Here is a 24,895-nt window from a genome sequence, read left to right on the forward strand (position 1 = left end):
ACACAACAGAGCAACTAACACTTTCACTTTCACATACATAAAACTGGTATATTAAGGACCTACTGTATAGCACAAGGAACTCTACTCAATACTCTGTAATGACCTATATGGGAAAAGAAACTAAAAAAGAGTGAATATATGTATATGTGGGGCTTCCCAGGTGGGGTTAGTGGTAAAGAAGCTGCCTGCTAATGCAGGAGATGTAAAAGACCTGGGTTTGATCCCTTGGTTGCAAAGATTCCCTGGAGGAGGGCACAGCAACCCACTCCAGTATTCTTGCCTGGAGAATCCCATAGACAGAGAAGCCAGGCAGGCTACAGTCTATAGGGTCACAAAGAGTCAGACATGAATGAAGTGACTGAGCACTCACGCACACATATGTATAACTGATCTACTTTGCTGTATGCCTGAAACTAACACAACACTGTAAATCAGCTATACCCCCAATAAAAATCTAAAAATAAAAATAATTTTGTAAAAATGAATTCAGGAATAAAACACAACTCAGCGAGCACCGAGTGTGTATCCTCATGGTTCCTACATTCCTCGCGTTGTCCCTAAGCACAGCTGCTTGATGCACATCAATCACAGTTTACAAGGCTGTGGCCTCACTGTCAATGATGGAGAGTGTAGACAGTCCCGCCATCACGGGACCAGCTTTAGCAACCTCCCCAGCCAGGTCCAGTGATGCCGGCGAACGTTCTGTAAGGCAGGTGGCAGAGTGGAAGGCCTCGTGCAGTCACAGCCTCTCCTCTTCTTTATCTACCAGGAAGCAAAGATCACGTCCTCCTGAATTCACCCTGAGATGGATTCCAAGAGAACAGATCTAACAAAGTTCTGAAACATCCAACCTCAAAGATGGCCCAAATCTCATCAATAAAGCAGAGGGAGATACAACAGCAAGCTTCCATCCTCACCTTGCTGTGCATTTCCCAGGATGGCTGTGGATCCTGGAACCTCTGGGCATTTCATTAACTATTCCACAGAACGGACTTTATCATGATTAATAAAGATCTTATTATTCTGCATTTTTCAAACCTTAAAACAAATTCTGATGGCAGGTGCTTCTGTACTTCACTCACAAGCCTAGAATTGTTTGTGAACATGCTGGCTCCAGATACATCTATATTTTGGACTTTGGTTGCCAGGAAAATTTCAGACTCCCAAGTCTGGCAGCCAGTCTGTGTCGTTACTCCTTTGTATCTGAGCAAGACTCAAGTCATAGAACTGGAGATGCAAGAAACACTCTGACCATCAGATGTTTCCTATGCCTTTGATCTCCGTTCCTCATGTTTCACCAAAGTTGACTTGAACCCAAAGAAACAGAGAAAAATCTCTTTCAAAAAGTCATTTCATCATAGAAACTTTAAAAAATAACCATATTAATCTTTCATCTGATTCAGAAACTATGAAAGAGAAATCTGCCAATAAAGAGACCAGAATAAGAAAAAAAAAACAAAAACAAATTGAATAAACACAGGAAGTAAATGTTCCACACGTCTGTATTATCCAGTGTGGAACTATCTCCATGGCAATTTCAGACAATGAATATAGAATGTGAAGGGTACATGGTGTGTTGTGTGTGCTTAGACTTTCTATAGTTAGTATGTTACAGTAAAGGGACAATTTATATTTAACCATTTTATGGATGGAAAAAACAAATAACAGACTTGTCATAGAAATATCTTGCCTAATAACCTATGGTTATACTCACAAATCATATAGATAATTATCCCCACTACAGCCCCACTGTTGTGAAAACAAACCATGATGGTCAAATCCACTTTTTATTTATTCCAATAAATTCAGGTCTCCTGCCAACACAGCAGTAAACTGGGGTACAGTGACTGCTCTGATGTCTTTATGTCTCTGTTTAAAACTTCAGTGATATTGATCTTACAGCAAAATGAAATCTTGACTGCTATATGAAATCTTGACTGCTATAGCAAAAGATCAGAATTGAGAACTGACCCTACTTTATTATCCCATGTGCAAGAATACTGTTCATGAAGGCACCATGAAGACAGATAAAGATCAGCAATGACCCTCCCTTCTGACCTCAGCATGGGCTCCTTTTACTTCCTCCCCTGGACCCCAGCAGCAGGAGGCTTCTCTTCCTCACTCATCACCTGCTTGTCTGTCTCTTCTTTTGAAAATGCAGGCTTTGTAGAAGCTTGGACCTTAAGGTGCCTGCTGACACCTAAAATAGTGCCTGACATGGCAGATTGGCTGATTGGCTCAATAAGCACTGAATGCACTGACTTAGCTTCTGAGAAATGAAACAGAGCGGGTAGCCTCACCTTCTCACAATGCATTCAACCAGCTTCACCTTCTGTCACCTACTCATGGTCCGGTTCCATGTCAAAGGGCATGCTGGGACAGATGCACTTTCGCTGGTTTGTTTTTCTGCATCTTTCAAAATGTCAATGTAATATTAAAAAAAATACATACAGGAGCCTGATCACTCTGCTCTGCTCTGCCTGCTCCAGGAACACATATGTATGTTTCCTGTTTATCCATCCAGTGTTTCTTTATGCAGATATTAGCAAATTCACCTACAAATCTTCATATCCCAGTCTTTCTTACATAAAAGTACCATACTCTCTACACTGTCCTCCACCTTGCTTTCTGCACTTGGCGATAAACCTGGATATCATTCCACATCAGAACACGGACCTTCCTCACTCTCTTTTAACAACTGCACTGTACACATACACCACGCTTCAACCACTTCCTTATGACTGATGACACTGGGTGGCTTCTGATGTTTTGGTGTTATACACAGTTTCAGTGATAACCTTATACAGATGTCATTTCATTACCTGGGCAGGTGTTATGTATAGGGAAGATTCCCAGGACAGGACTGCACATCTGTAATGCTGGTTCATACCACCAGACCCCTTCCGTCAGCTTGTTAAAAATAGTGTTAGCTGGCTATAAAGAGGTGTGATGCCTTAAACATATGGATATGGCATCCATCACTAGAATTTTTCCCATTCTTGTTAAAGGGAATGCTAACCTAATTCTTCAGTTTCATTAAACACAGACACTATTAAAATGTAAATCAATGCAATATCCCCTGATGATGGCCAGTGGTAGTTTTCCTATTCTACTTCCATCCATCAGGTCTCTAGGCTAACAGGTTTTCCTGCTAGCAACCTATTAGAGGCTCTCTAAAGGCTTGCAACAGGCTCTCTAAAAAAGCCTTGAAAGCCTAGTTAATACAGGAGGAATTAAATTTTTATAAGAGTATTCAGCAGTTCTAAATCAGCAGCAAATATTTTTTTCCTCACAATACCCAAAATGACATGGAAAGAAAAACACAAATGAATATTTAAAGCCTTTATTCATTCCAATGCAGGGGACCCCCCCCCAAACAAGTTTATATTCTCAGAGTTTTTAGTAATTCATGACTCTTTTTCACAGTGACAATCTAAAATTAGAAAATGATGCCTATTTGCAGAATTAATGAAAAGGTCTTTTTCCCACTCCTTTTAGAGAAGGCATGAGGAAACAACATAGTTTCACATGAGAATCTTGGCTTTCAGGAAATTGGCCCTCCAGCTTAGGTTATTTATCATAGTCAAGGAGCACAAAAGCAAAGATTTGCTTTTGTACCAGCGCAGTTTGCTAAATACAAGTATACCAGACTAAATTCATTTCTTTGTTTGATACACAGTTGACCCTTGAACAATGTGGTGGCTGGGGTACCAGCCCTCCTGAAGTCAATAATCCAAGTATAATTTAGAGTGGTCCTTCCATACCCACAGTTCTGCATCCCAAGGATCAACTAACCACATGTGATATAGTACTATAGTATTTCCTACTGAAAAACAACTGCATATAAGTGGAGCCACACAGTTCAAATCCATGTTGTTCAAGGGCCAACTGTACTACTGTAAGATGCCTTCAATATATTTTAAAACCATTTGGCATGGACAGAATGATATCCTCCCCATGCTCTTGAATGTAAACTTCAACCCTAGAAACAGTCTGTTAACCTTAATCAATAACTCATATTCCATCCACCAAAGACACACAAGAGCATCTTTAGCTGCTGCATTCATACTGGCCCCAAACTATAAACAAATATCTACCAAGTGTATAATGGATATCTAAATTTCATACAATGGAGTCTACAACTACTACACAACAACAGGAAAAAATGAACAATTTACATATGCAACAACATAAATGAATCCCACAAAATCTAAGTATGACTCCATTTATATGGAATTTAGATCAGGCAAAACTAATTTATGGTGACAGAGGTCAGAACAGTGATTACCTCTGGGCAGGGGGATGTTGTTCCAACTGGAGAAAGGGGACCCGGGAGACTTCAGTGATGGAAATGTTCTACCTCTTGATCTAGGTGGTCATTACATGGGTAAAAGTGTTTGAGATTTGTGAACTCTGTGCATGAGTGTATGTGTGCTCAGTCATACCAGACTTTTTGTGACCCCGTGGACTGTAGCCCGACAGGCTCCTCTGTCCATGGAATTTTCCAGGAAAGAATACCAGAATGGGTTGCCATTTCCTTCTCCAGGGATCTTTCTGACCCATGGATCTAATGCACATCTCCTGCACTGGCAGGCAGATTCTTTACCACTGTGCCACCTGGAAACATCAACTATACTTCAAATTTAAAAACACACAGAAAAACACCACAATATCAAAAAGACTCTCAAAGACTTCAGCTAGCTCTAAATGGCATTGGAAACATTTACGGAGCATATAAAATGCAAGGTTAAACCCCAAACTGGGTTTAAAATGAGTTGACTGCCTCTTTCTCTCTGGTAAGTGTACAATTTATCTAACCAGTATCAATGCTGTTTGTCCAACCTACAGCTTGACCTACAGGTCAAGGCAAGGGTGAGGCAATACCAACCTGTCTCAACTGATCCCATGAACTACGTCATTTCCAAATTTTCATCTCATCCTGCTATAGAGTCACAGTCTCTAAACTTTGAATCTGCCTGCTCCAAGAACAAGAGCTAAATGAGCAAAATCAGAGCAGCTCCCTTAATGTATTAAACATAAAGCAACATGCCTTAGGGATCATTCAGTTAGTCCTGCTTTCTCCTTCCTCCAAGGAAGCAACTATAGCAATATAAAGTCAATTCATTGTATGACCTGACTTCACGGGGGGAGACTGAACAGGAACTGGTATTAGAGGATATTAAAAAAGCATTAATTGCATTATTTGTGATCATATCATTTTGGTTATATGAGGAAATTTCCTTCCATCTTTCCTTCTCTCCTACCTCCTTCCTCCCTTTCCTCCTATGGGAGTAACACGCAATCCATACTAAGAATTGTTAGGGTTAGAATGTCAAGATATCTATTTTTTAAATGGACATATAACATTGCATAAGTTTATGAAAGTGAAAGTGGAGAGTGAAAAAGTTGGCTTAAAGTTCAACATTCAGAAAATGAAGATCATGCCATCCGGTCCTACCACTTCATGGGAAATAGATGGAGAAACAGTGTCAGACTTTATTTTTCTGGGCTCCAAAATCACTACAGATGGTGACTGCAGGCATGAAATTAAAAGATGCTTACTCCTTGGAAGGAAAGTTATGACCAACCTAGATAGCATATTCAAAAGCAGAAACATTACTTTGCCAACAAAGGTCCGTCTAGTCAAAGCTATGGTTTTTCCTGTGGTCATGTATGGATGTGAGAGTTGGACTGTGAAGAAGGCTGAGCACCGAAGAATTGATGCTTTTGAACTGTGGTGTTGGAGAAGACTCTTGAGGGTCCCTTGGACTACAAGGAGATCCAACCAGTCCATTCTGAAGGAGATCAGCCCTGGGATTTCTTTGGAAGGAATGATACTAAAGCTGAAACTCCAGTCCTTTGGCCACCTCATGCGAAGAGTTGACTCATTGGAAAAGACCCTGATGCTGGGAGGGGTTGGGGGCAGGAGGAGAAGGGGACGACAGAGGATGAGATGGCCGGATGGCAAAACAGAGGATGAGATGGCTGGATGGCAAAACTGACTCGATGGACGTGAGTCTGGGTGAACTCTGGGAGTTGGTGATGGACAGGGAGGCCTGGTGTGCTGCGATTCATGGGGTCGCAAAGAGTCGGACATAACTGAGCGACTGATCTGATCTGATCTGATGGTGTACATCATGCCGCTCTGATATACTTACATACCGCACTGTGATTACCACTACAGTGTTAGCTAACACCTCCACTGCCTCACATCATTACCACTTCTTTCTCGTGGCAAGAACATTTACCATCCAGTCTCTTAGCAACTTTCAAGTATATATTAATAACAGAGTATGTTAACTATAGTCACCATGCTATGCATTAGGTCCTTGGAAATTATTCATCTTTGAACTGCAAGTCTGCACCCTTTGATCAACATCTCCCCAATTTCCCCATCCCTCACCCCATCCCTGATAACTGCTGTCCTACTCTCTGCTTCTACAAGTTCAGCTTTTTTTAAGTTCCACATGTAAATGATGATATCATACAGCATTGGTCTTTCTTTGTCTGATTTATTTCACTTAGCATAACACCCTTTAGGTCCATTCATGTTGTTACAAATGACAGGATTTCCTTTCCTTTTTTCGCATGACTGAATAATATTCCATTATATCTATACTATATCTTCTTTATCCATTTGTACATTGGTGGATGCTTAGCTTGTTTCCATGTCTTGGTTATTATCAATAATGCTGCAATAATATATCTTCATTTTACTTTAAAGTATCTTAGCATTTTTTGCAAATGGAGTGAGTTATGGGATTTCCCTGGTGGTTCAGTGGTTAAGCCTCCATGCTCTAATTCAGGAGGCACAGGTTCGATCCTTGTTGAAGTACTAAGATCCCACATGCCCCAAGAAGTGGCCAAAGAAACAAATAAGATAAACAAATGAAGTGAGTTAAATAAGCAAATGAAAGAATGAACAGCTGTCCTGACCCAAGGTGGTTAGTGGAGGACCTGGGTAACAGCCATGCATCCTTCCTCTAATGGTTTACAAAGGATCCTTTACATTCCTTTGTATTCCCAACACCAGAGCAGCTACTTAAGGTGACCACAGAATCCCAGAAGGTCATTTAAGCTCTGCTCACTCAGCTTTGGGGGGGCTCTGTGCACTACAAATTAGTGTGGCAAACTGGGCTTTGCTGAAACAAATAAGTTGATAGACTGGCCTTCTTCTCAGTTCCAAATGATCAAGTAATGGCCAACAGTCATTGAACACTGCACTAAGTAGACATCTGTCCCAAGTTTCTATGACCATATCAATGTACCAAGAAACTAGAATCTCTCATCACGTAATAACACGACCTAACAGAATTAGACAGCATATTAAAGAGCAGAGACACTACTTTGCCAAAAAAGGTCTGTCTAGTCAAGGCTATGGTTTTCCCAGTGGTCATGTATGGATGTGAGAGTTGGACCATAAAGAAAGCTGAGAGCCAAAGAATTGACGCTTTTGAACTGTGGTGTTGGAGAAGACTCTTGAGGGTCCCTTGGACTGCAAGGAGATCCAACCAGTCCATTATAAAGGAGATCAGTCCTGAGTGTTCATTGGAAGGACTGATGTTGTAGCTGAAACTCCAATACTTTGCCCACCTGATGCGAAGAGCTGACTCATTTGCAAAGACCCTGATGCTGGGAAAGATTGAAGGCAGGAGGAGAAGGGGACGACAAAGGATGAGATGGTTGGATGGCACCACTGACTCAATGGACATGAGTTTGGGTAAACTCTGGGAGCTGGTGATGGACAAGGAAGCCTAGCGTGCTGCAGTCCATGGGGTCTCAAAGAGTCAGACATGACTGAGCAACTGAACTGAACTGAACTGAACAGTGTATATTCATACAGTAATAGCCATGAACTGCTTACTATATAGCAGAGACTATTTTAAGTGTTTGACAAGAATGATCTCAGTTAATCAATGCAACATCCAAAAAGATCACTGTCTCCATTATACAGATGAAGGGACTGGAGCACAGAGAGGTTAAGAAACCTGCCATGACTACAGAGCCCAAAGGGACAGCACCACTGTTGAGAACGACTCTGACACACCCCATTTCCACAAGTCACACTGGATGTTTTTCACTGGGAGAAAAAGTCCAGGGGTACTACTCACTGCTGTCCTTAAAATAGTACAAAAGATGAAAACAAAAGGTAAAAGAGAAAAACAGAATCCAGCCCACAGGCCAAAACACAATGTCCGACATCAGAAAAACCTTTCACTTTGTTTTCCTCATGAAAAATCCAAACCACTTGAGTGCTGCCTAACCCTCTTCTCCAACCAAATCTGGAAAGAGTCAGGAGCTCTGCGATTTCCCCTCTACAGAACTATCCAGAGGCTCCCAGTGGACAGCAGAGGCTGAGGCCACTGGACAGCAGAGGCCAAGGCTGCCCAGGAGCCTCTCATCCAGATGTGATGGGCAGCTGCCACCAGTTCCTACAAGGGCACCGCGCAAGTTTCACAGAAAACGTTTCACACACACACACAGGAAATAAAGGAAGATGCCACTGACCGTCCAATGCCTTCCTCTAACCCTTCCACTCCTGACAATGGCTTTGAACACATGTATGCCTGTGGCGGATTCATTTCGATATATGGCAGAACCAATACAATATTGTAAAGTGAAACTGGAGCCTATTACACAGAGTGAAGTAAGCCAGAAAGAAAAACACCAATACAGTATACTAACGCATATATATGGAATTTAGAAAGATGGTAACAATAACCCTGTGTACGAGACAGCAAAAGAGACACTGATGTATAGAACAGTCTTATGGACTCTGTGGGAGAGGGAGAGGGTGGGAAGATTTGGGAGAATGGCATTGAAACATGTAAAATATCATGTATGAAACGAGTTGCCAGTCCAGGTTCAATGCACGATACTGGATGCTTGGGGCTAGTGCACTGGGACGACCCAGAGGGATGGTATGGGGAGGGAGGAGGGAGGAGGGTTCAGGATGGGGAACACATGTATACCTGTGGCGGATTCATTTTGAATTTGGCAAAGCTAATACAATTATGTAAAGTTTAAAAATAAAATAAAATTTAAAAAAATAAATAAATTAAATTAAATTAAAAAATGAAAAAAAATGAAATTACTTCATTAAAGAGTGTCTTCAAAGCTAAAATGAGATATAACACTTTAAAAATCAGATTGAAACAACCTATCCTAGAAAAGGTGAGGTGTCTTAGGCTGAACTGGGGACACTGGCTGTTGGAATGGTCCCACTCCAGAGCTCTTTCCCTCCATTAATCCAACAGGAGTAAGTTAAGGGTGTATCGTGTAATCTTGGAAGAAGTCACAGAATTCTCAAAGGACATCAAAGTCAAACCACAGCACATGGAGCATCTGAAAGGCAGAGGGAAGGTTAGACTAAAAACCAGATCAACGAGAACCAAGAGTTCTAACTCCAAAGGGCTCAGTAATTAATTATTGGCACGGATGTTTCTGCAAAGGGCCTTGATCACAAAGAGAAAAAGAATTTTTATCTTGGCTACTTTCCCTACTTGAAAAACCTGAGTTTCCTCAAAAATTAGCAGGCTGAATGAAGAAGATAATTAAGGCGAACAGGCCATATTTTCCTATCTGCCATGGAAATGAATGAACACTGGTATCGACAAATAACAAGAGACTCTTCACATGGAACCACTTCCTTTCACTAGCCGGGAACTTTTCGTTCCTTCTCCAAATTTATTATTGTTAAAATTAGTATTTGACATTCACCAAATGCTAACAGCAGGCCTCTATCTGCTATTACGACTACATCATTTGTTCCCCCCTGAACTGACTTTCAAAACATTGTTAACTTCAGCCCAGAAAACTAGAATCAGGCACAAAGATAAGGAAGGCAATTCAAAGTTATACTAACAATAAAAATAAATTAGCAATACAATTTTCAGCCGTTGTCAAGGCATGCCTTATGGTTTTTACATTAAAAAGACTGGGAACTCTTTTCTTTCTTTCTTTCTTTCTTTCTTTCTTTCTTTTTATGACTTCAAACAATGCAAATGCGATTGTTATAATGGCTTAAGGCAAGTCAGGAAAAGAACTTGGGGCGATCTCCTGTCTAAAAACATGTGTTGACATTACTAGGCAATGAAACTTTGCAAACTTAAAGGCAAGTTCCTCTATTCTGCCTCCTTTCTTACCCATATTTTGGTGCTAAGCATCTCACAGTTGGGAAAGGCGAGGCCAACATGGAAGCCAGTAAGGTAACCAGAGACAGGAGGCCGATGCCCATACTTCAGCCACAATAAAAACGGCAGAACCAAAGCTACTTCAAACTAAACTGTAGCCATGCAGTTCCAAGGTGGTTTCATTTCAGAACTCTCATATTAACTCAACTAGCATATTCTCTTCCTCAAAGTCTCAGAGACCAGGGAAATGGCGATTTCCATGGTCCTTCTCATGCCCGACTGTATGAGCACAATCATGGTTCATGTCTCCAGGAAGGCAATTACACTATTATATTGGAACCACTAAATTCTATGCTTGTCTGTCCCTTTTCCTCCAAGACAGAGCCCTCAAAACACCAGACACCATTTATCCATCTGTCTGTCTGACAGCAACACCTGGCTCAGACTGGATGTCCATCATCTCCATTCCATAAATACCGAATAGATCGTTATAAACACAGAATACCCAAGAAGACTTTCTGTTCATAAATATCCTTCCTGCTCCAGCCAAAATTTCACTGTTAAAGGTTAATTCCTTTGGCTGTGTCTTCCAGTCTTTAACAAAGCAGATCTCTCTGAAGGGTGTCACTGTTTTCTCATCTGCTGTGAGAAACTGTATAAAGGAAGTAAAAGGAAATGACTCAAAACCAAAGGGAAAGATTAAAGAGGAAAAAAAACAGTGAGGAAGAAGAGGAAAGAGTAGAGGAAATGAGAAAAAGATAAGGTGCGAAGGAGGCAGAGCAACGCCCGCCTTCTTCAATTCTGCCTGGAATCCAGCATCACTGCCTCGTTTCCTGGAGGAACTGAGGGTGTTCCCGGGTGTACTCACGCCTACCATGCTTCCCCCTACAAATGAAATGGACAAAGCAGGTTTTCACTGTCCCCAAAATGCTCAACGGTAGTTGCCAGTTTCCTTTTGATCCCTTTTTCCTTTTTAGAAAAGAAAGCAAAACAAAAACAGAGAAGAGCACTCCGCACACCACCTTTCACCACCTCAAAAAGCAACATCCTTAGACTTCTGACCTGAAGGTGAAAGATCAAGGTTCACAAACTGTTTGTCGCTCAGTCGTGTCCAACTCTTTGCAGCCCCATGAACTACAGCCCACCGGGCTCCTCCGTCCATGGGATTTCCCAGGCAAGAATACTGGAGTGGGTTACCATTTCCTTCTCCAGGGGATCTTCCCGACCCAGGGATCAAACCTGCATCTCCCACACTGCAGGCAGCTCAAGGTTCAGAGTGACAACTAAAAATAGTGACCAGGAAAGGAAGGGCTTTGCAGATCCAACTGAAATAAAACATTAAGAGAATGAAGTTGTGCTTCTATATGATATTTAAGAGAAATCAAAATTTTAAGAAAAAAACACTAGGAAAGATCACTTGAATAACTCCTTGAGCATATGGTTTAAATTTTATTGCGTTTTCAGTCCATTCTAACTCATTAATAAGACTCAGAGAATTATAACTGCTGCATTTTTATGCCATCAAAGAGATTCTCTTCTAGACCTTTAAATGAAGTAGCAAATTTCCATTCTTTTCACCTTTCTGTGCATGAAAATTCTATTTATAATATATACATATGTATATGTATACATATATATATATCCAAAAGGACTAAAATACAACAAGAGTGGCAGGGAAAAAAAACAAGCAACAGATCTACTCTTTCATAATTACTACCTATTTTAAAAGAGACTTTTATCAGGAGTTACAAGGGATAAACAAACTCCAGGCCCAGGGAGCCTCATCTCTGTCTTTCATCAGATTTAAAGAGAAGTTTCTGCTATAAAGTAAGACACGTCAGGTCACTAAATTTTTCCCCATCTTGTTTGGACAAACGAAATCTCCTCAGCCTGCCTGGTATCCAAGACATAGCAGGAAAAATGAAGGAAGTGCTGGCTCCTCTCAGGACTTGGGGACCAGCAAGTTCAAGTGCAAACCACTCGGGAATGCAGCTCCACAGCTTGTTCATGCAGCAGATGTTGACACAGACGATGCTAAAGGAAGGAGAGAGGATGAACAGTTAAAAGGGAGAATCCACAGTTGTCACCACAGCTGAGCCCTCACATGCAGGCTAACAATACAATGCACATTCCGGGTGCATCAATTTCATCTCCGTGGCACACGGAACGGTGATAAGGCTTCCTGTAAATAAAAAGGGATGTGCATCCACAAAATAATTTTGAAAACATGTGGCTCTTGCTGTCTGGCCTCCAGTAAATAAATGCACTCATAGACGAGCACTTTCAATAAATATGAAACCACAACAAACAACCGTTCTGGTCTCTGAGACACACGTAGTCTTTTTACCCACAGAAAGCATCTGTCATATAACTTCAAAAAATGAGCTGCGGAAAAGAAAAATAATTTTAGCCTGTGGGATACAGAACAATAGTCCTCAGACAGTGAGGCACTGGGGCTGGGAATACAAGCTCCTGAGAAACGCAGACAAGAATGTCTGACCTCTGTCCTACCCAGACGATGGTCTCCTACCCATGAGAGGTGCGTGGCTTGGTTTTAATAACTGGAAGAGGAAGATGAGAAAGACTCCTGCACCAGAAGGCTGAGGTCTTGGGAAGATTCCATGGAAAACTCAAATCTAATACAAGTATTATGTCTTTCTAAAAGACAAAAATGGAAGTAACATAGTGCTGTTTTGAGGATGTTGCTTATACTCAGTGTCCAAAGGCAAGTCTCTTCATTTTTTTATTCTCTAACTGAAGTCAAAACTGTTAACTATGTAGTAGAATGGGGCAAAGCAAAAAGGAAAAGAAGACATCCTCTATGCTAAAGAGAATAAACCCATCACGTCTCTACCTCGATGCCTCAAACTTCAGAAGTTGTGGCAAGAATTTTAAATCTTAAGGTTAATGATCCGTAGCATGACTCCAAAAATGCAGACCCAGTGCCCCTAGTAAGTGATCTGCAGTAGTAAGCAAATATGATTACAACCATGGCATCCGGTCCCATCACTTTATGGCAAATAGATGGGGAAACAATGGAAACGGTGACAGACTTTATTTGCTTGGGCTCCAAAATCACTACAGCTGGTGACTGCAGCCATGAAATTAAAAGACACTTGCTCCTTGGAAGAAAAGCTATGACCAACCTAGATAGCATATTAAAAAGCAGAGACGTTATTTTGCTGACAAAGGTCCGCCTGGTCAAAGCTATGGTTTTTCAAGTAATCATGTATGGATGTGAGAGTTGGGCCATAAAGAAGACTGAGTGCTGAAGAATTGATGCTTTTGAACTGTGATGGAGGAAAAGACTCTTGAGAGTCCCTTGGACTGCAAGGAGATCAAACCAGTCAATCCTAAAGGAAATCAGTCCTGAATATTCATTGGAAGGACTGATGCTAAAGCTGAAGCTCCAACATTTTGGCCACCTGATGCGAAGAACTGACTCCTTAGGAAAGACCCTGATGCTGGGAAAGATTGAAGGCAAGAGAAGAAAGGGACGACAGAGGATGAGACGGTTTGATGGCATCACCGACTCAATGGTAGGAGTTTGAGCAAGCTCTGGGAGTTAGTGAAGGACAGGGAAGCCTGGCGTGCTGCAGTCCACGGGGTCACAAAGAGTTGGACATGATCGAGCGATTGAACTGACTGATAATTACAATATTTAACTCCTGGACCAGTGAAATTAATACAAAGAGCATCTCAGCAAATAGGAAAGTGGCCACAAGGCAAAGACTTTGCCCAGAGAGCTCTACTGTTGGAAAAGCCTGGACTGAACATGCCATTTAAGAAAAGAAATGAATTAACGTCCTGGGGAGTTAAGCCTTTTCATGCTTCTAATTCAGAGAGGACAAGAGCCATACAGGTAATTCCATCAGGGCAGAGGACCAACGAGGCCATTACCTGATGTGAAGCAAAGGACGAGGGGTGGAGGGAAGAGGCCAAGAGCTGTTCAGAACGAGGATTCTTCTCCAAGGCAGGGCTGAGATCGGGCACCAAACTGAAAAGGATGAGGACCAATGGAGCCTTAAAGCCTGGCCTAACAGACAGTGAGTCGTCCCTGTGACACTGAGATTCTAAACACAACCATTCACCAGGTGAGGCCTGACTCAGAACACCCAGCAGAGACACAGAGCAGAGATGCGGCAAGGAGCAGGGCCTCAAACGTGTATTTGTTCTGCAGGCTGTTGGTCGGGGCTCTCGAGACAAATGGAACCAGGAGGGGATACAGAGAGATATCTGGGGAGACATGTTACAGGAACTGGCTCACGCAGTTATGGAAACTGAGAAGTCCCACCATCTGTTGTGTGCGAGCCAGGGAACCCCAAAAGCCAGAGGTGAGATACCTTCTGAGTTCAAAGGCCCAAGAAGCACGGAAGCCAAGTACCAGAGTCTGAAGGCCCGAGAACCAGGAGCTCCGATGTCCAAGGGCAGAGGAAGATGGACATCCAGCTCAAGAAGAGAGTGAATCTGCCCTTCCTCCATCTTTTTGTTCTTCTAGGCCCTGAGGACTGGACGAGCCGTCCCCACACACACGTTAGGGAAGGCCCTCTGCTTTATGCACTGCACTGATTCAAATGCTAATCTTCTCCTGAAACACCCTCACACACACCCAGAAATAATGTTCAACCAGCTACCTGGGCAACCCCTTAGTCCAGCCAAAATCTATTACTGCAACAATGCTCTGAATCCATGGCTTTGCTTTTCTTTCTTTTTTTGTGATTTTTATTAGTCAATATACACCAAGTGGTTCCTGGAGAACCACGTGTAAGGCATTTTGGGGAGACAATAAAATAAGATCCTGTTGCCCTTCAAACCAGGTGAACCCTGAACAAGCGTTCCAAAATTCCACGTGTTGGAACTAACAGAGTCTGCTTCCCTTGGCCCAATTTCATCCTTCTTTTGTTGACTGAATCATCAAGGAAAATTGGAAGGCGGGGGGCAGAATGGTAAGAAAACCTAGACCATTTTGTTAGAAAAAGCAAATATAAAAAATATCAAACCCTTCAATCTGAGAAAGGAGCAAAAACAACAACAACAATAAACAATCATGTTGCAACCTGGAAGAGGAAATGAGGGCGGAAAGAATATCGATCGTTGGCAATTAAGTCCTGTGGCTACAGAAGAGCACTCTGTAGGGATGAGAACAAGCAGCGAATCTCCAGGAAAAGGCCAGGCATCCAAGGATCTGAGGCTAGGAAAGGTACTCAGCTGGGAGACCAGGGGATCTCCACATCGCTCTTGTCTCTAAGAGAAGACCAGCATAAAGAGGGTAATTCTGAGGTGTGTTGAGACGAAATCCGAACCAGCAGCAGGTGTGCAGTATGTGGCCTTCTCCTGGTGACATGACATCATCTGTGCCCCACTCACCACTTCCCCAATGCCCAGGATCCATGTGAGTGCGGTCAGTGGTTCTCAGTTATCCAGTGAGAGCTGGTGAGTGGTTTTGCAGTATCTGCATTTACTTTAATTGGCTGGGTCTTACACAAGACTCTCCCCAAGGATCTCCCCTTGCTGTGTAGGCTCTCCCAACACTGATGCATCTCCATCTTGGGGGCAGATGGCTGGAATCTGGGCTTCAAAGGGTGCCAAGTGTGACCCCAATGAGAGCAGAGAACGGGTGACAAGGAAACCATGAGGTTGGACAATGGGGAGTCTTCAGGGAGCAAGCAACCCCAACAATTCCAGTGGCCTAGGTAAGTGCTGACACTTACCTATGGTACCTACGGCACCTAACACCATCCATCCATCCAACTATCCATCCATCCATCCATCCATCCATCCATTCCCACTTTGGAGGGAAAGTAAAAGACTTCAAACCTGGCCCCAGCCTCCTGGGTTGGACCTGCCAGAGACACATGAACACAGACAGAGCAGACAAATGAGCCCCGGAATCACCCACAGCGTTGCCTGCAAGCGCATGTGGGCGGATGGAAAGGCTTTGGAGACACAGCTTCACACGGGTGAGAAGCTCTCTGGGGCTGTCTTCCCTCCTCCAGGGGCAAGTTCCAGTCCACCTCCTCTCTCACTAACAACAACTCCGTCTCTCTCCCTGTCACCAAAGGTGAAGAACTGCTCCCAGTCTCTGGAAGAAGAATTACGCCAGCCCTGATGCACCTGCAGACCTGGAAACCATCCATCCTCAGATTCACCCCAAACTCTTCCTCACACAGAAGTCAGACCCAGAGGATCCCCACAGCTGGCCGGCCCTGCTTGAGGAGATGCGCTGAGCCTTCTCGGCTGTCTTTCCCCAGGATGACCTGACGCTCCAGACCCCAACTTGCAGCTAAAAAGAAAGTCCCAGTTGGAGGTCCGTAGGCTTTCAGGAAAAGAACAGTCAAGAGCTGCAAGAGGCTGCAGAGAGCGTCTCCACATCCTCACTGAAAGCGAGGAAGTTGTAAATCTTAGAATGTAATAAACAAAGCACGGATAATAGCCATCACTCCTGGCTTCCCTAGGCAAGCCCTTCAGGAAAGCTGAGAATTGCGTGAAAAGTCAGACGTAGTCACACAGGCACGATGAAATGCCTGAAAGGCAGGGACACTTCCCCACAGCCCCACCCCCAGATGGCGAGAGACACACATTCCACCCCCCAACCCCCTGGTTGCCCCTCACCAGCCACGCAGGCACTCTGAAGAGTCACACAGGCTCTTCTTATTAGTGCATGTTTTAAGCAAATCATTCCCTAGGGAGATGGGTACCATTTATCACTTCTTGCGGTGTGTGATTAACCGGTTCCCTTGGGGATGTCTGAAGATTGATCCCACACCCCACTCAGTACCTGAGTCTGAGACAGGCCTGGGACCCGGGGCCCTTTGCTGCAAAGCCTGCACCTGGACACATCTCTCCTCGAGCTACAAAATGTAAAGAAACTGTATAGGACTAAAAAGAACTGCCTGCATGGAGCTGGGGCAACTTCTGGGCCCAAAAGATACAAAGAGACCATAGCCCCAGCTGCCATTTCTGAGGAGGCTGGAGTCAAAGCAGGGTACTGCACATGCCCCCTGCACACAGCACCCGGGGTAGTGGTGGGGAGTCAAAATGCCTAAGCCACCCCTCCAACCCGACCCCTGGACACATTCCTGAAAAGTGTTAGTTAACTCAGTCATGTCTGGCTCTGGGACTCCATGGACTGTAGCCTGCCGGCTCCTCTGTTCATGGATTTTCCAGGCAAGAATACTGGAGTGGGTAGCCATTCCCTTCTCCAGGGGATCTTCCAGACCCAGGGTCTCCTGCACAGCAGGCAGATTCTTTACCAGCTGAGCCACCAGGGAAGCCCAGGACACAATCCTACCCTCATGCCATATAAGGATCGAGCGCGACTCCCTGCCCCCAGAAGCAAGTGAGCAAGGGAACCTGCTGTTTGTTCTCACCACCCTCCTGCTGTAGCAGGGGTCCCAAAAAAGCCTTGCCTGAATTCCTCGTGTGGCCTCTAGTCAGACTGAATCGAGAATTCAATCCAAAGAATTGATGCTTTCAAACTGTGGTGCTGAAGAAGACTCGTGAGAGTCCCTTGGACTGCAAGGAGATCAAACCAGTCCATCCTGAGGGAAATCAACCCTGAATACTCATTGGAAGGACTGATGCTGAAGCTGAAGCTCCAATACTATGGCCACCTCACGCGAAAAACCAACTCATTGGAAAAGACCCTGATGCTGAGAAAGACGGAAGGTAAACAGAGAAGGGGGTGGCAGAGGATAAGATGGTTAGACAGCATCACCGACTTAATGGTCATGAATTTGAGTGAACTCCAGGAGACAATGAAAGACGGAGGAGCCTGGCATGCTGCAGTCCAGGAGTCTCAAAGGGTTGAACAAGACTTAGTAACTGAACAGCAGCAGCAAAGGAGGCCAAGAAGTCTGATTGGTAACAGGTCCTCACGTCTCATCCTAGAGACTGAAGGATCCCAGCCTCGGATTCATCCAGACCCGACTGCAAGCCCGGCTCCCTCCCACTCAGTAAGGAACCAGTTAAGAGCTGACCCCAGTGTCCACTTCTGCCCTCAAACACCAGGGAAGATAGCACAGTTGTGAAAAACAGCTCAGGGGCTCCAAGCGGCACATTGGCGAGGTGATGCAAGTTTGATTAACTTCCCACCAAACTCCCTTTAACGTTTTGGTTTATTGTTTCCATTTGTTCTTCCTCTCTCTACAACAGTCATAAGACACTGAGAACAAGGTGGAAGAAGATACATTTCGGAAAATAAGAAAATGAGGCCAGGCTCCCGATTTGTTATGCAAAAGCCCATAAAAGCATTTAAAAATATGAATCATGCTGAGACACAAAAGCTCCAACATGGCAAAGCTCCAAAGGGAAACTAGAGAGAAATCCAACACTCGAGACACGTGGGTTCGGGCTCCAGCTCTGCCCCTGGGGAAGCGTGTGGTCCTTACTGTCCAGGCAGCTCTTGAGCTAACATTTATTCATTTGCTAAATCGGCAACGTCCTGCCTCATTCCCAGACTAAGGCGTGTGGCCCACAGTGGGAAGGTCGCGTAATTAATTCAAACAACTTGGGGTGAAAGCTAATTTGATTCAGGGGAAGGTCTAGATATTCTGAAGCAATCTGATCTCTTTCATGCTCATCAGAAGCAAAACCTTGGTGCTGCAGGGCGCTGCCCCCCATCACACTGACATCAGCCCACTTGCCAGAGGAGCCAACTGTCCCCACGACACTTGGCTCTCTTATAGTGTTGATGGCTGCCCTTGGGTTCAAATGTATCACGTCACTTTGTCCACCAATCCCTCTTTTTATGGCAAGTACCAAGGTCAACATCAGTTTAATCCCCTCCAAATGCTCACAAATTCCAAAAGAGCCGGATCTGAAGTGATAAGGGGTTTTGACAATTATCCTGGATGCCGACTTGTGTCCGAGAGAGAAGGGCAAGAGAGAGAAGGGATGTGTGCGTGTCCATAACTGTGGCTGGCGATTCAAATGAGCCAAGAAGTCAGAGGTTGCAAAGAATAAGAGGAGAAGGCAAGTAAGACAGAACATGAGAGACAGAACAGAAGGAGTAGGTGACCCACGATCACCTAAGGGACCCCCACACTGGGCGTGCTAAGGAATTGCTCTAAGAGCTGTCTGCCCTTAGCCCAGGGGGCACAGGGGGCACCAAACCAGTAACTTAAATCCAACGAATGCAAACAGTCGTGCATGCACAGCCCAGGGACTTGCCAGGAGCAAAAGCTCAGGAAACTTGCAGCTGCAGACACTGTGCTCTGCTCTCGTCCTCCAAAGGCCTCTGTGTGTACACCTTCCTCAGACCTGACCTTGGTGCCAACAGTCTGCCAGCCCCTGTGCTAAGCGCCAGCACACCAGGATGGATGTGTTGAGTCTCAGGTGTCAGGAGAGAGACAGCAGGGCTGGGAAGGGCCACTGTGACACTAAGTGGCCAGGAAAGAGTACTCGGAGGAGGCAACATTTAAACTGCATGAGGAATAGCCAGGAGAGAATGTGGGGGCGAGGAGAAGGAGGAGGCAGAAAAGAAGAGGAGCTGGTCCAAGCCCTGAGCTGGGGAAGCTCTTGGGTGCCAGAAGCCAGTGGCTGCAGGCGCTGGTGAGGGAGGCATGAGTTTAAGAATGAGAGGGGAGATGGGGAAGGGGGCAGAGGCCCCACATCTGAAGCCCTGGGCCAAGCTAAGGATGCAGGGGTGTTCTCTGCATGCAGCAGGAAACAGATGGAAGCTTTGAAACAGGACATGCCTAGACTGACTGCCGTACCCCCAGGGTTGCCGGGAAGCTCACATGGAGGAGGCAACAGTGAAGAAGGACAAAACGAAAGGGGGACAGACTGGAGAGCCACCGCCTCTGCCCAGGAGAGAGAGTGCCTGGGACTTGGGTGGTGCGAACTGAGATGGGGAAGGACAGACAGCTCTGATGGCTGACACAGGGCAGAATTCTGAAACCGGAATAAGAAACCTCAGTGAGAAGAAACAGTAAGGTCTGAGTCTTTAGCAAGTGTTGGCTTGTGGTGACCTCAAAACACTCAGACCAATTCCCAAATCCGGAGCCCAGGCGACAGGGCTCTCGGGAGCCAGTGGGGATGTTCAATGGGCCAGACAAAGGCTGATGCATTCCTGCCACGAAAGGATGAGCTCCGTAAAGCAAGGAGCATACTGCTGGCCCCGTGACAGCTCTCAGGGAGGGGAACACAGGAAACCCAGTGAAGAAAGGGGGACAGAAAGCCTGTCTCCCAGGTTGCCAGGCCAGGACAGCCCAGGCTGGCTCTCTCCCCGCTTCCACCTCTGCCCTCCGCCCACCTGCATCCTGCTCCGCCCCACAGGACACCTCACTAGGCAGCATTGCGATGTGCGTGCATGCTCAATCACTTCCGTGCTGTCTGACTCTGCAACCCCACGAGACGGGAGCCCTCCAGGCTCCTCTGTCCGTGGGATCTTGCAGGCAAACTCCTGGAAGGGGCTGCCATACCCTCCTCCAGGGGATCTTCCCGACCCAGGGATCGAACCTGCAGTGCAGACAGATTCTTTATCGCTGAGCCACAGGGGAAGAAGCCCTGGCACTGTAACAGGGAAGAACAAATCTGATTCAATATTGGATCTGGTTTTTTTCTTTGTTTTTTTATTTTGACCTTTGTATTCTATTGCTTTTCCTTCAAGTTAAGAATGTCATCTAGAGCCTGACACAGTCAGGATAGCCTATTCTCAAGCCTATGACCTTTAAGAGTATAACACTTTTCCATTCCTATAGAGAGAAAAAGTCGCAGAAACAGAATAATATCTGTTTCGATGGAGGCTTAAAGGAACATTGTGATCTGACCAACGTGGACAAAAGATTCCAGTCTCAAGAAGTTTGCAACCACCAATCAGATCCCTCCCTCACCTTGCCTTTTAAAATGCTTTGCTGAAAGCCTTTGAGGAGTACAGGATTTCAGGGGGCATGAGCCACCTGTCTCCTTGCACAGCCCTGCAATAAACCTTTCCACTCCAAACTCGGACGTTTTGGTATTGTTTGGCTTCACTGTGCATTGGACCCACGAAAGTGCATTTGGTAGCAGCCACATACAGGCTCCCATGTGTGACCATCTGAAGAGCAGAGGGCAGGAGAGCGAGCTCAGGGTAACGTGCCCCCAGGGTACCAGCAGTGGCCTTGTCCCCACGACCACGGCTCCTTCTGGTACCCTTGGCGCCCTTCTTCAGGGCTCCTCCCTTTGTCCCTTTGCCAGGGAAGGGGGTGGGGGGACTAGACTTTGGGTACCCAAATCTGTTGCTGATTTTTTCACCTCCCGCTTCGGTCGTGAGCCCTTACTGGAAGCATCTAGAGTGGGTTCCCATCTGAAACAGTAGGGATGTTCAGGTGCCCAGGTGCCTGGAAACCCTCTAAACCAGAAACACAGCCGCCCGTCCAGCAGAGGGACGTGCCTTCCTGGTGCTCGGTTGACTCCACATCTGGTCCATTCCCAAGCGCAAAGATGTCTCAGTAAAGAGGAATCACTGCCATGCTCAAAATAACAGCTTCTCACACAGGGTGCGCTAGAAAGGAAATTGTACCATAATAACAGGATCAGCTAAAGTTGGCTAAAGTTAAAGAGCTGACACATACCTGGCTCCGGTACAATCACCTCGAGCCTGAATTCTTTAATAGCAGGAGAATTTTCTAGTTATTATTCCCAGTTCTGCCACCAACACATTCAAAAATATAATTCTTAATGCAGGATTTTACAGTCTTCTTGTCATCATACACAAATCAGGACAACTGATATGTGACAAGGTCTTATTTGTGAGGAATCCTACTTTAATCCTGCCCCTGTATTCACTCGTTTGACATATCTTTATCAGTATTTGTTGCCACTGGAAGGCACTAGGCCAACCTCAGAGAGAATGACCAAGATGCAGTCCTTTACCCTAAAGGAGATGAGATTCTAGTTTTAAGGAATGAGATCAAGAAAACACGCAATTAAATGCAAGGCAACAAGTGGAGCTCAGAGCTCAAGTCAGGAGCAGGGGGCATCTCCAGGAGTAGAAGCGTCTTATTAAGTGTGGAGGAAGGAACAGGGAAGGTTTCTGGACAGACTGAAATCCAAGCAGAGGCTAAGAGATGGGCAGGAGACAGTCCGAGGGAGTCAGGCTGGATCCACATGTGAAAAGTGGAACAGGTCCCATGACACAGCCCTAGGCACTCAGAGTACTGAAGCTGAATGTACCCAGAGGTATGCAGGTGAGGAGGCTCCAGGGGGCGAGTGTGACACCTCGTGAACGACCTGACCAACAGGGAAACTACGGTTTATCATCCCAACCGGGACACGCTGAGGAGGACGTGCATGTGGGGAGACACACCTGAGCTGGGACTGTCCAGCGACCAGACACGGGGTCGCTCTGCTTACACGACACCTGGCACTGCGCACGGACGAGCGCCTGCCTGATGGAGTCTGAGCGGGGGAGGAACATGAGCAGATCTGCGCTTCAGGGAAATCACTGTGGGCGCCTCGTGGACACTAAGCTGGAGAGAAGCTGGCCCAGACCATGAGAGTGGGGAAGCTGCTGCTGCTGCAGAAATTCAGGAAGGAGATGGGCTCGCTGCACAGGGATGGGGAGTGAGCAGTGGTCAGCGTTCACAGATGAAGACAAGACACTGACACTGAAATTTACCATGTGGGAGAGGGGTTAGAAATGGGGGCTGAGAGGAGAGACGCCAGTAAAGGAAGGAGCCCAGCTGTTGACGCCTGAGTGGGGCCAAGAGAGGAAAATGAGAGGCCTCCAGGAGACGAAGGACTTGGCGTGGGAGCAAGGGAGAGGATGGGAGCAGGTTCACTCAGGACATGCTGGGCTTGATTTTTCAGGGACATCCAGGGAACTGATAGATATAGGGGCCAGGGCTTGGAAAGGAGCCCCAGGATGGAAATGGGAGCCTGGGACTTGCCAGCACTCGGGTGATGATCCAAGTGCCCCTGGAATGGGCAGCTGTGACCTTGAGAAAAGTCTCGATGGAAGGCTGGGGCGTACAGGCTGCAGTGAGTGGAGGAGTGAGGGGACAAAGAAACAAACTGGGCAAGTTCTGGACGGTGTACTCCTTCAGGGGCTGGGGGACATCGAATAAGACAGAGGGGACTTGAAGCAGAAGCTACCGATGTACTCAAATAGAGGGCATGTCCCCACCTGGGTGCTAGCAATAGGTCTCCTTTCGTCCAGACACACACCAATCGGGATCTTCTTTATTTCAGTTCCACCAAAAAAAACCTAAAACAACTAAATTAGTCAGGATAAAACATCCATGGCTGTCTGAACAAACCTTAAGGGAAACGTTTCTTATGCTTAAATCTGAGACACTCAACTTGTCATGGCAAGCTGGCTTCAATCTGATAGGTGAGAGGGAGACAAAACTTCTGTCACTGATGCTTCCAGACAAACAGACGAGCTGGGTACCTGGTACTGTATTCCTCAGCATCTCACTCGGCAGCCGAAGGTAACAATTTACTTGTCACAGGGCAGAATTTAAGGGCCTCTCTTTTTGATACAGTTCACTAGTCACTCTTATAATATTAGACGAGGTCCATGAATAGTGTAAGATGAAAACTCTCTCAAGTGCCCAGGAGTACAGGGAAGGGGCATAAATATCCCCCCTCCTTCCTCTGTCATTCTGGACCATAATAACATCCTTGCTTTCTAGATATAAACACGCACTTCATGTACACAAGCAATCCCCCAAAAGTAATAAATAATATTGTGTCTATTTTTGTAAACAAAAATCAGTATATTACCCGCATATTTCCTAGAGAGAGCTCAGAGTGGTAAAACGGTTCCATAAGCCAGAACGCTATTTTCCATTTATCTGTAAGGTCATCTTCTTTTGAAGCTCCAAGCTTCTCTTCCATTTTGGCTGGGTGTTCCCATGGCATGCTGGCACTTGAAATACAGCAGTTATTCACATCCAAGGAACTGCGTCCCTTCTAACACCTGCTATTATGTGGTCATGCCTGTGGGTTTGGGACACCTTCAGTCAGAGCTTGTGAGTGATTTTTTTGATCATTGTGTGATTATCTCATTACCAACGTGGGCTGAAAATCAAGAATAACAAGAGAAAGAAAATATACTTTCTTTGTCCCTCCTGCTACCCATGACTAAAGTACCCTACTCATCCCTAATAGATTTATCTGTTAATCAGTATCTGTTAGTGCTTGAAACCAAGAAGAGAACTTCCATATGGTTTAACTACCAAGTATCAGTGAAAAATCATTCCTGAATACCTGGCTTCAAGAGAATAAAATAAAACCACGGGGGCATGACTGAGACTATCAAAAAATACCCAGGCAAAACGGCCCGACGCAAACAATGGACAGTGAAATAATGCACAAATCAAAGACTGAGGGCAATAGCCAATGTGGGAACCAGCTGTGTGTGGTTTCAATGCAGGCTGGTAACACCAGGTCTTAAGCTCCCTGGGATCCTGACAGCAAGCACAGAGGGCACAGTTCTGCCCACAAAGCCTCTGACCCTAGAGCCATAGCGTACACGAGATGCTTTCTCTGTGGGATTTCACTCTTCTCCCCAGGCCCACAGAGCTAAGTCCAGGCTGATGCAAGCTTGGGAGAAAGTTCTTCCTACGCTAGGACGCGGGCTTCCCTGGTGGCTCAGTGGTAAAGAACCACCTGCTGACGCAGGCAATGCAGGTTTGATCCCTGGTGAGGAAGATCCCCTGGAGAAGGAAGTGGCAACACACTCCAGGATTCTTGCCTGGAAAATCCCATGGACAGAGGAACCTGGCAGGCCACAATCCATGGAGTCGCAAAAGAGCTGGACACGGCTGAGCACC

At 45.4% G+C, this 24,895-nt stretch overlaps 1 protein-coding gene and 1 non-coding gene across 5 annotated transcripts in view; both read right to left on the reverse strand.

The window, feature by feature from the left end:
* CAMK1D (calcium/calmodulin dependent protein kinase ID) overlaps positions 1-24,895 on the reverse strand; it is a 475,082-nt gene that overhangs the window by 312,210 nt on the left and 137,977 nt on the right. The window lies entirely within an intron of this gene.
* Positions 2,916-3,044, reverse strand: LOC139186684 (U6atac minor spliceosomal RNA). Its single transcript, XR_011570358.1, has one exon. It is a non-coding gene; the product is annotated as a U6atac minor spliceosomal RNA (small nuclear RNA).

This window comes from Bos indicus, chromosome 13 (genome assembly GCF_029378745.1).
Source record: "Bos indicus isolate NIAB-ARS_2022 breed Sahiwal x Tharparkar chromosome 13, NIAB-ARS_B.indTharparkar_mat_pri_1.0, whole genome shotgun sequence".
NCBI classification, from domain to species: domain Eukaryota; kingdom Metazoa; phylum Chordata; class Mammalia; order Artiodactyla; family Bovidae; genus Bos; species Bos indicus.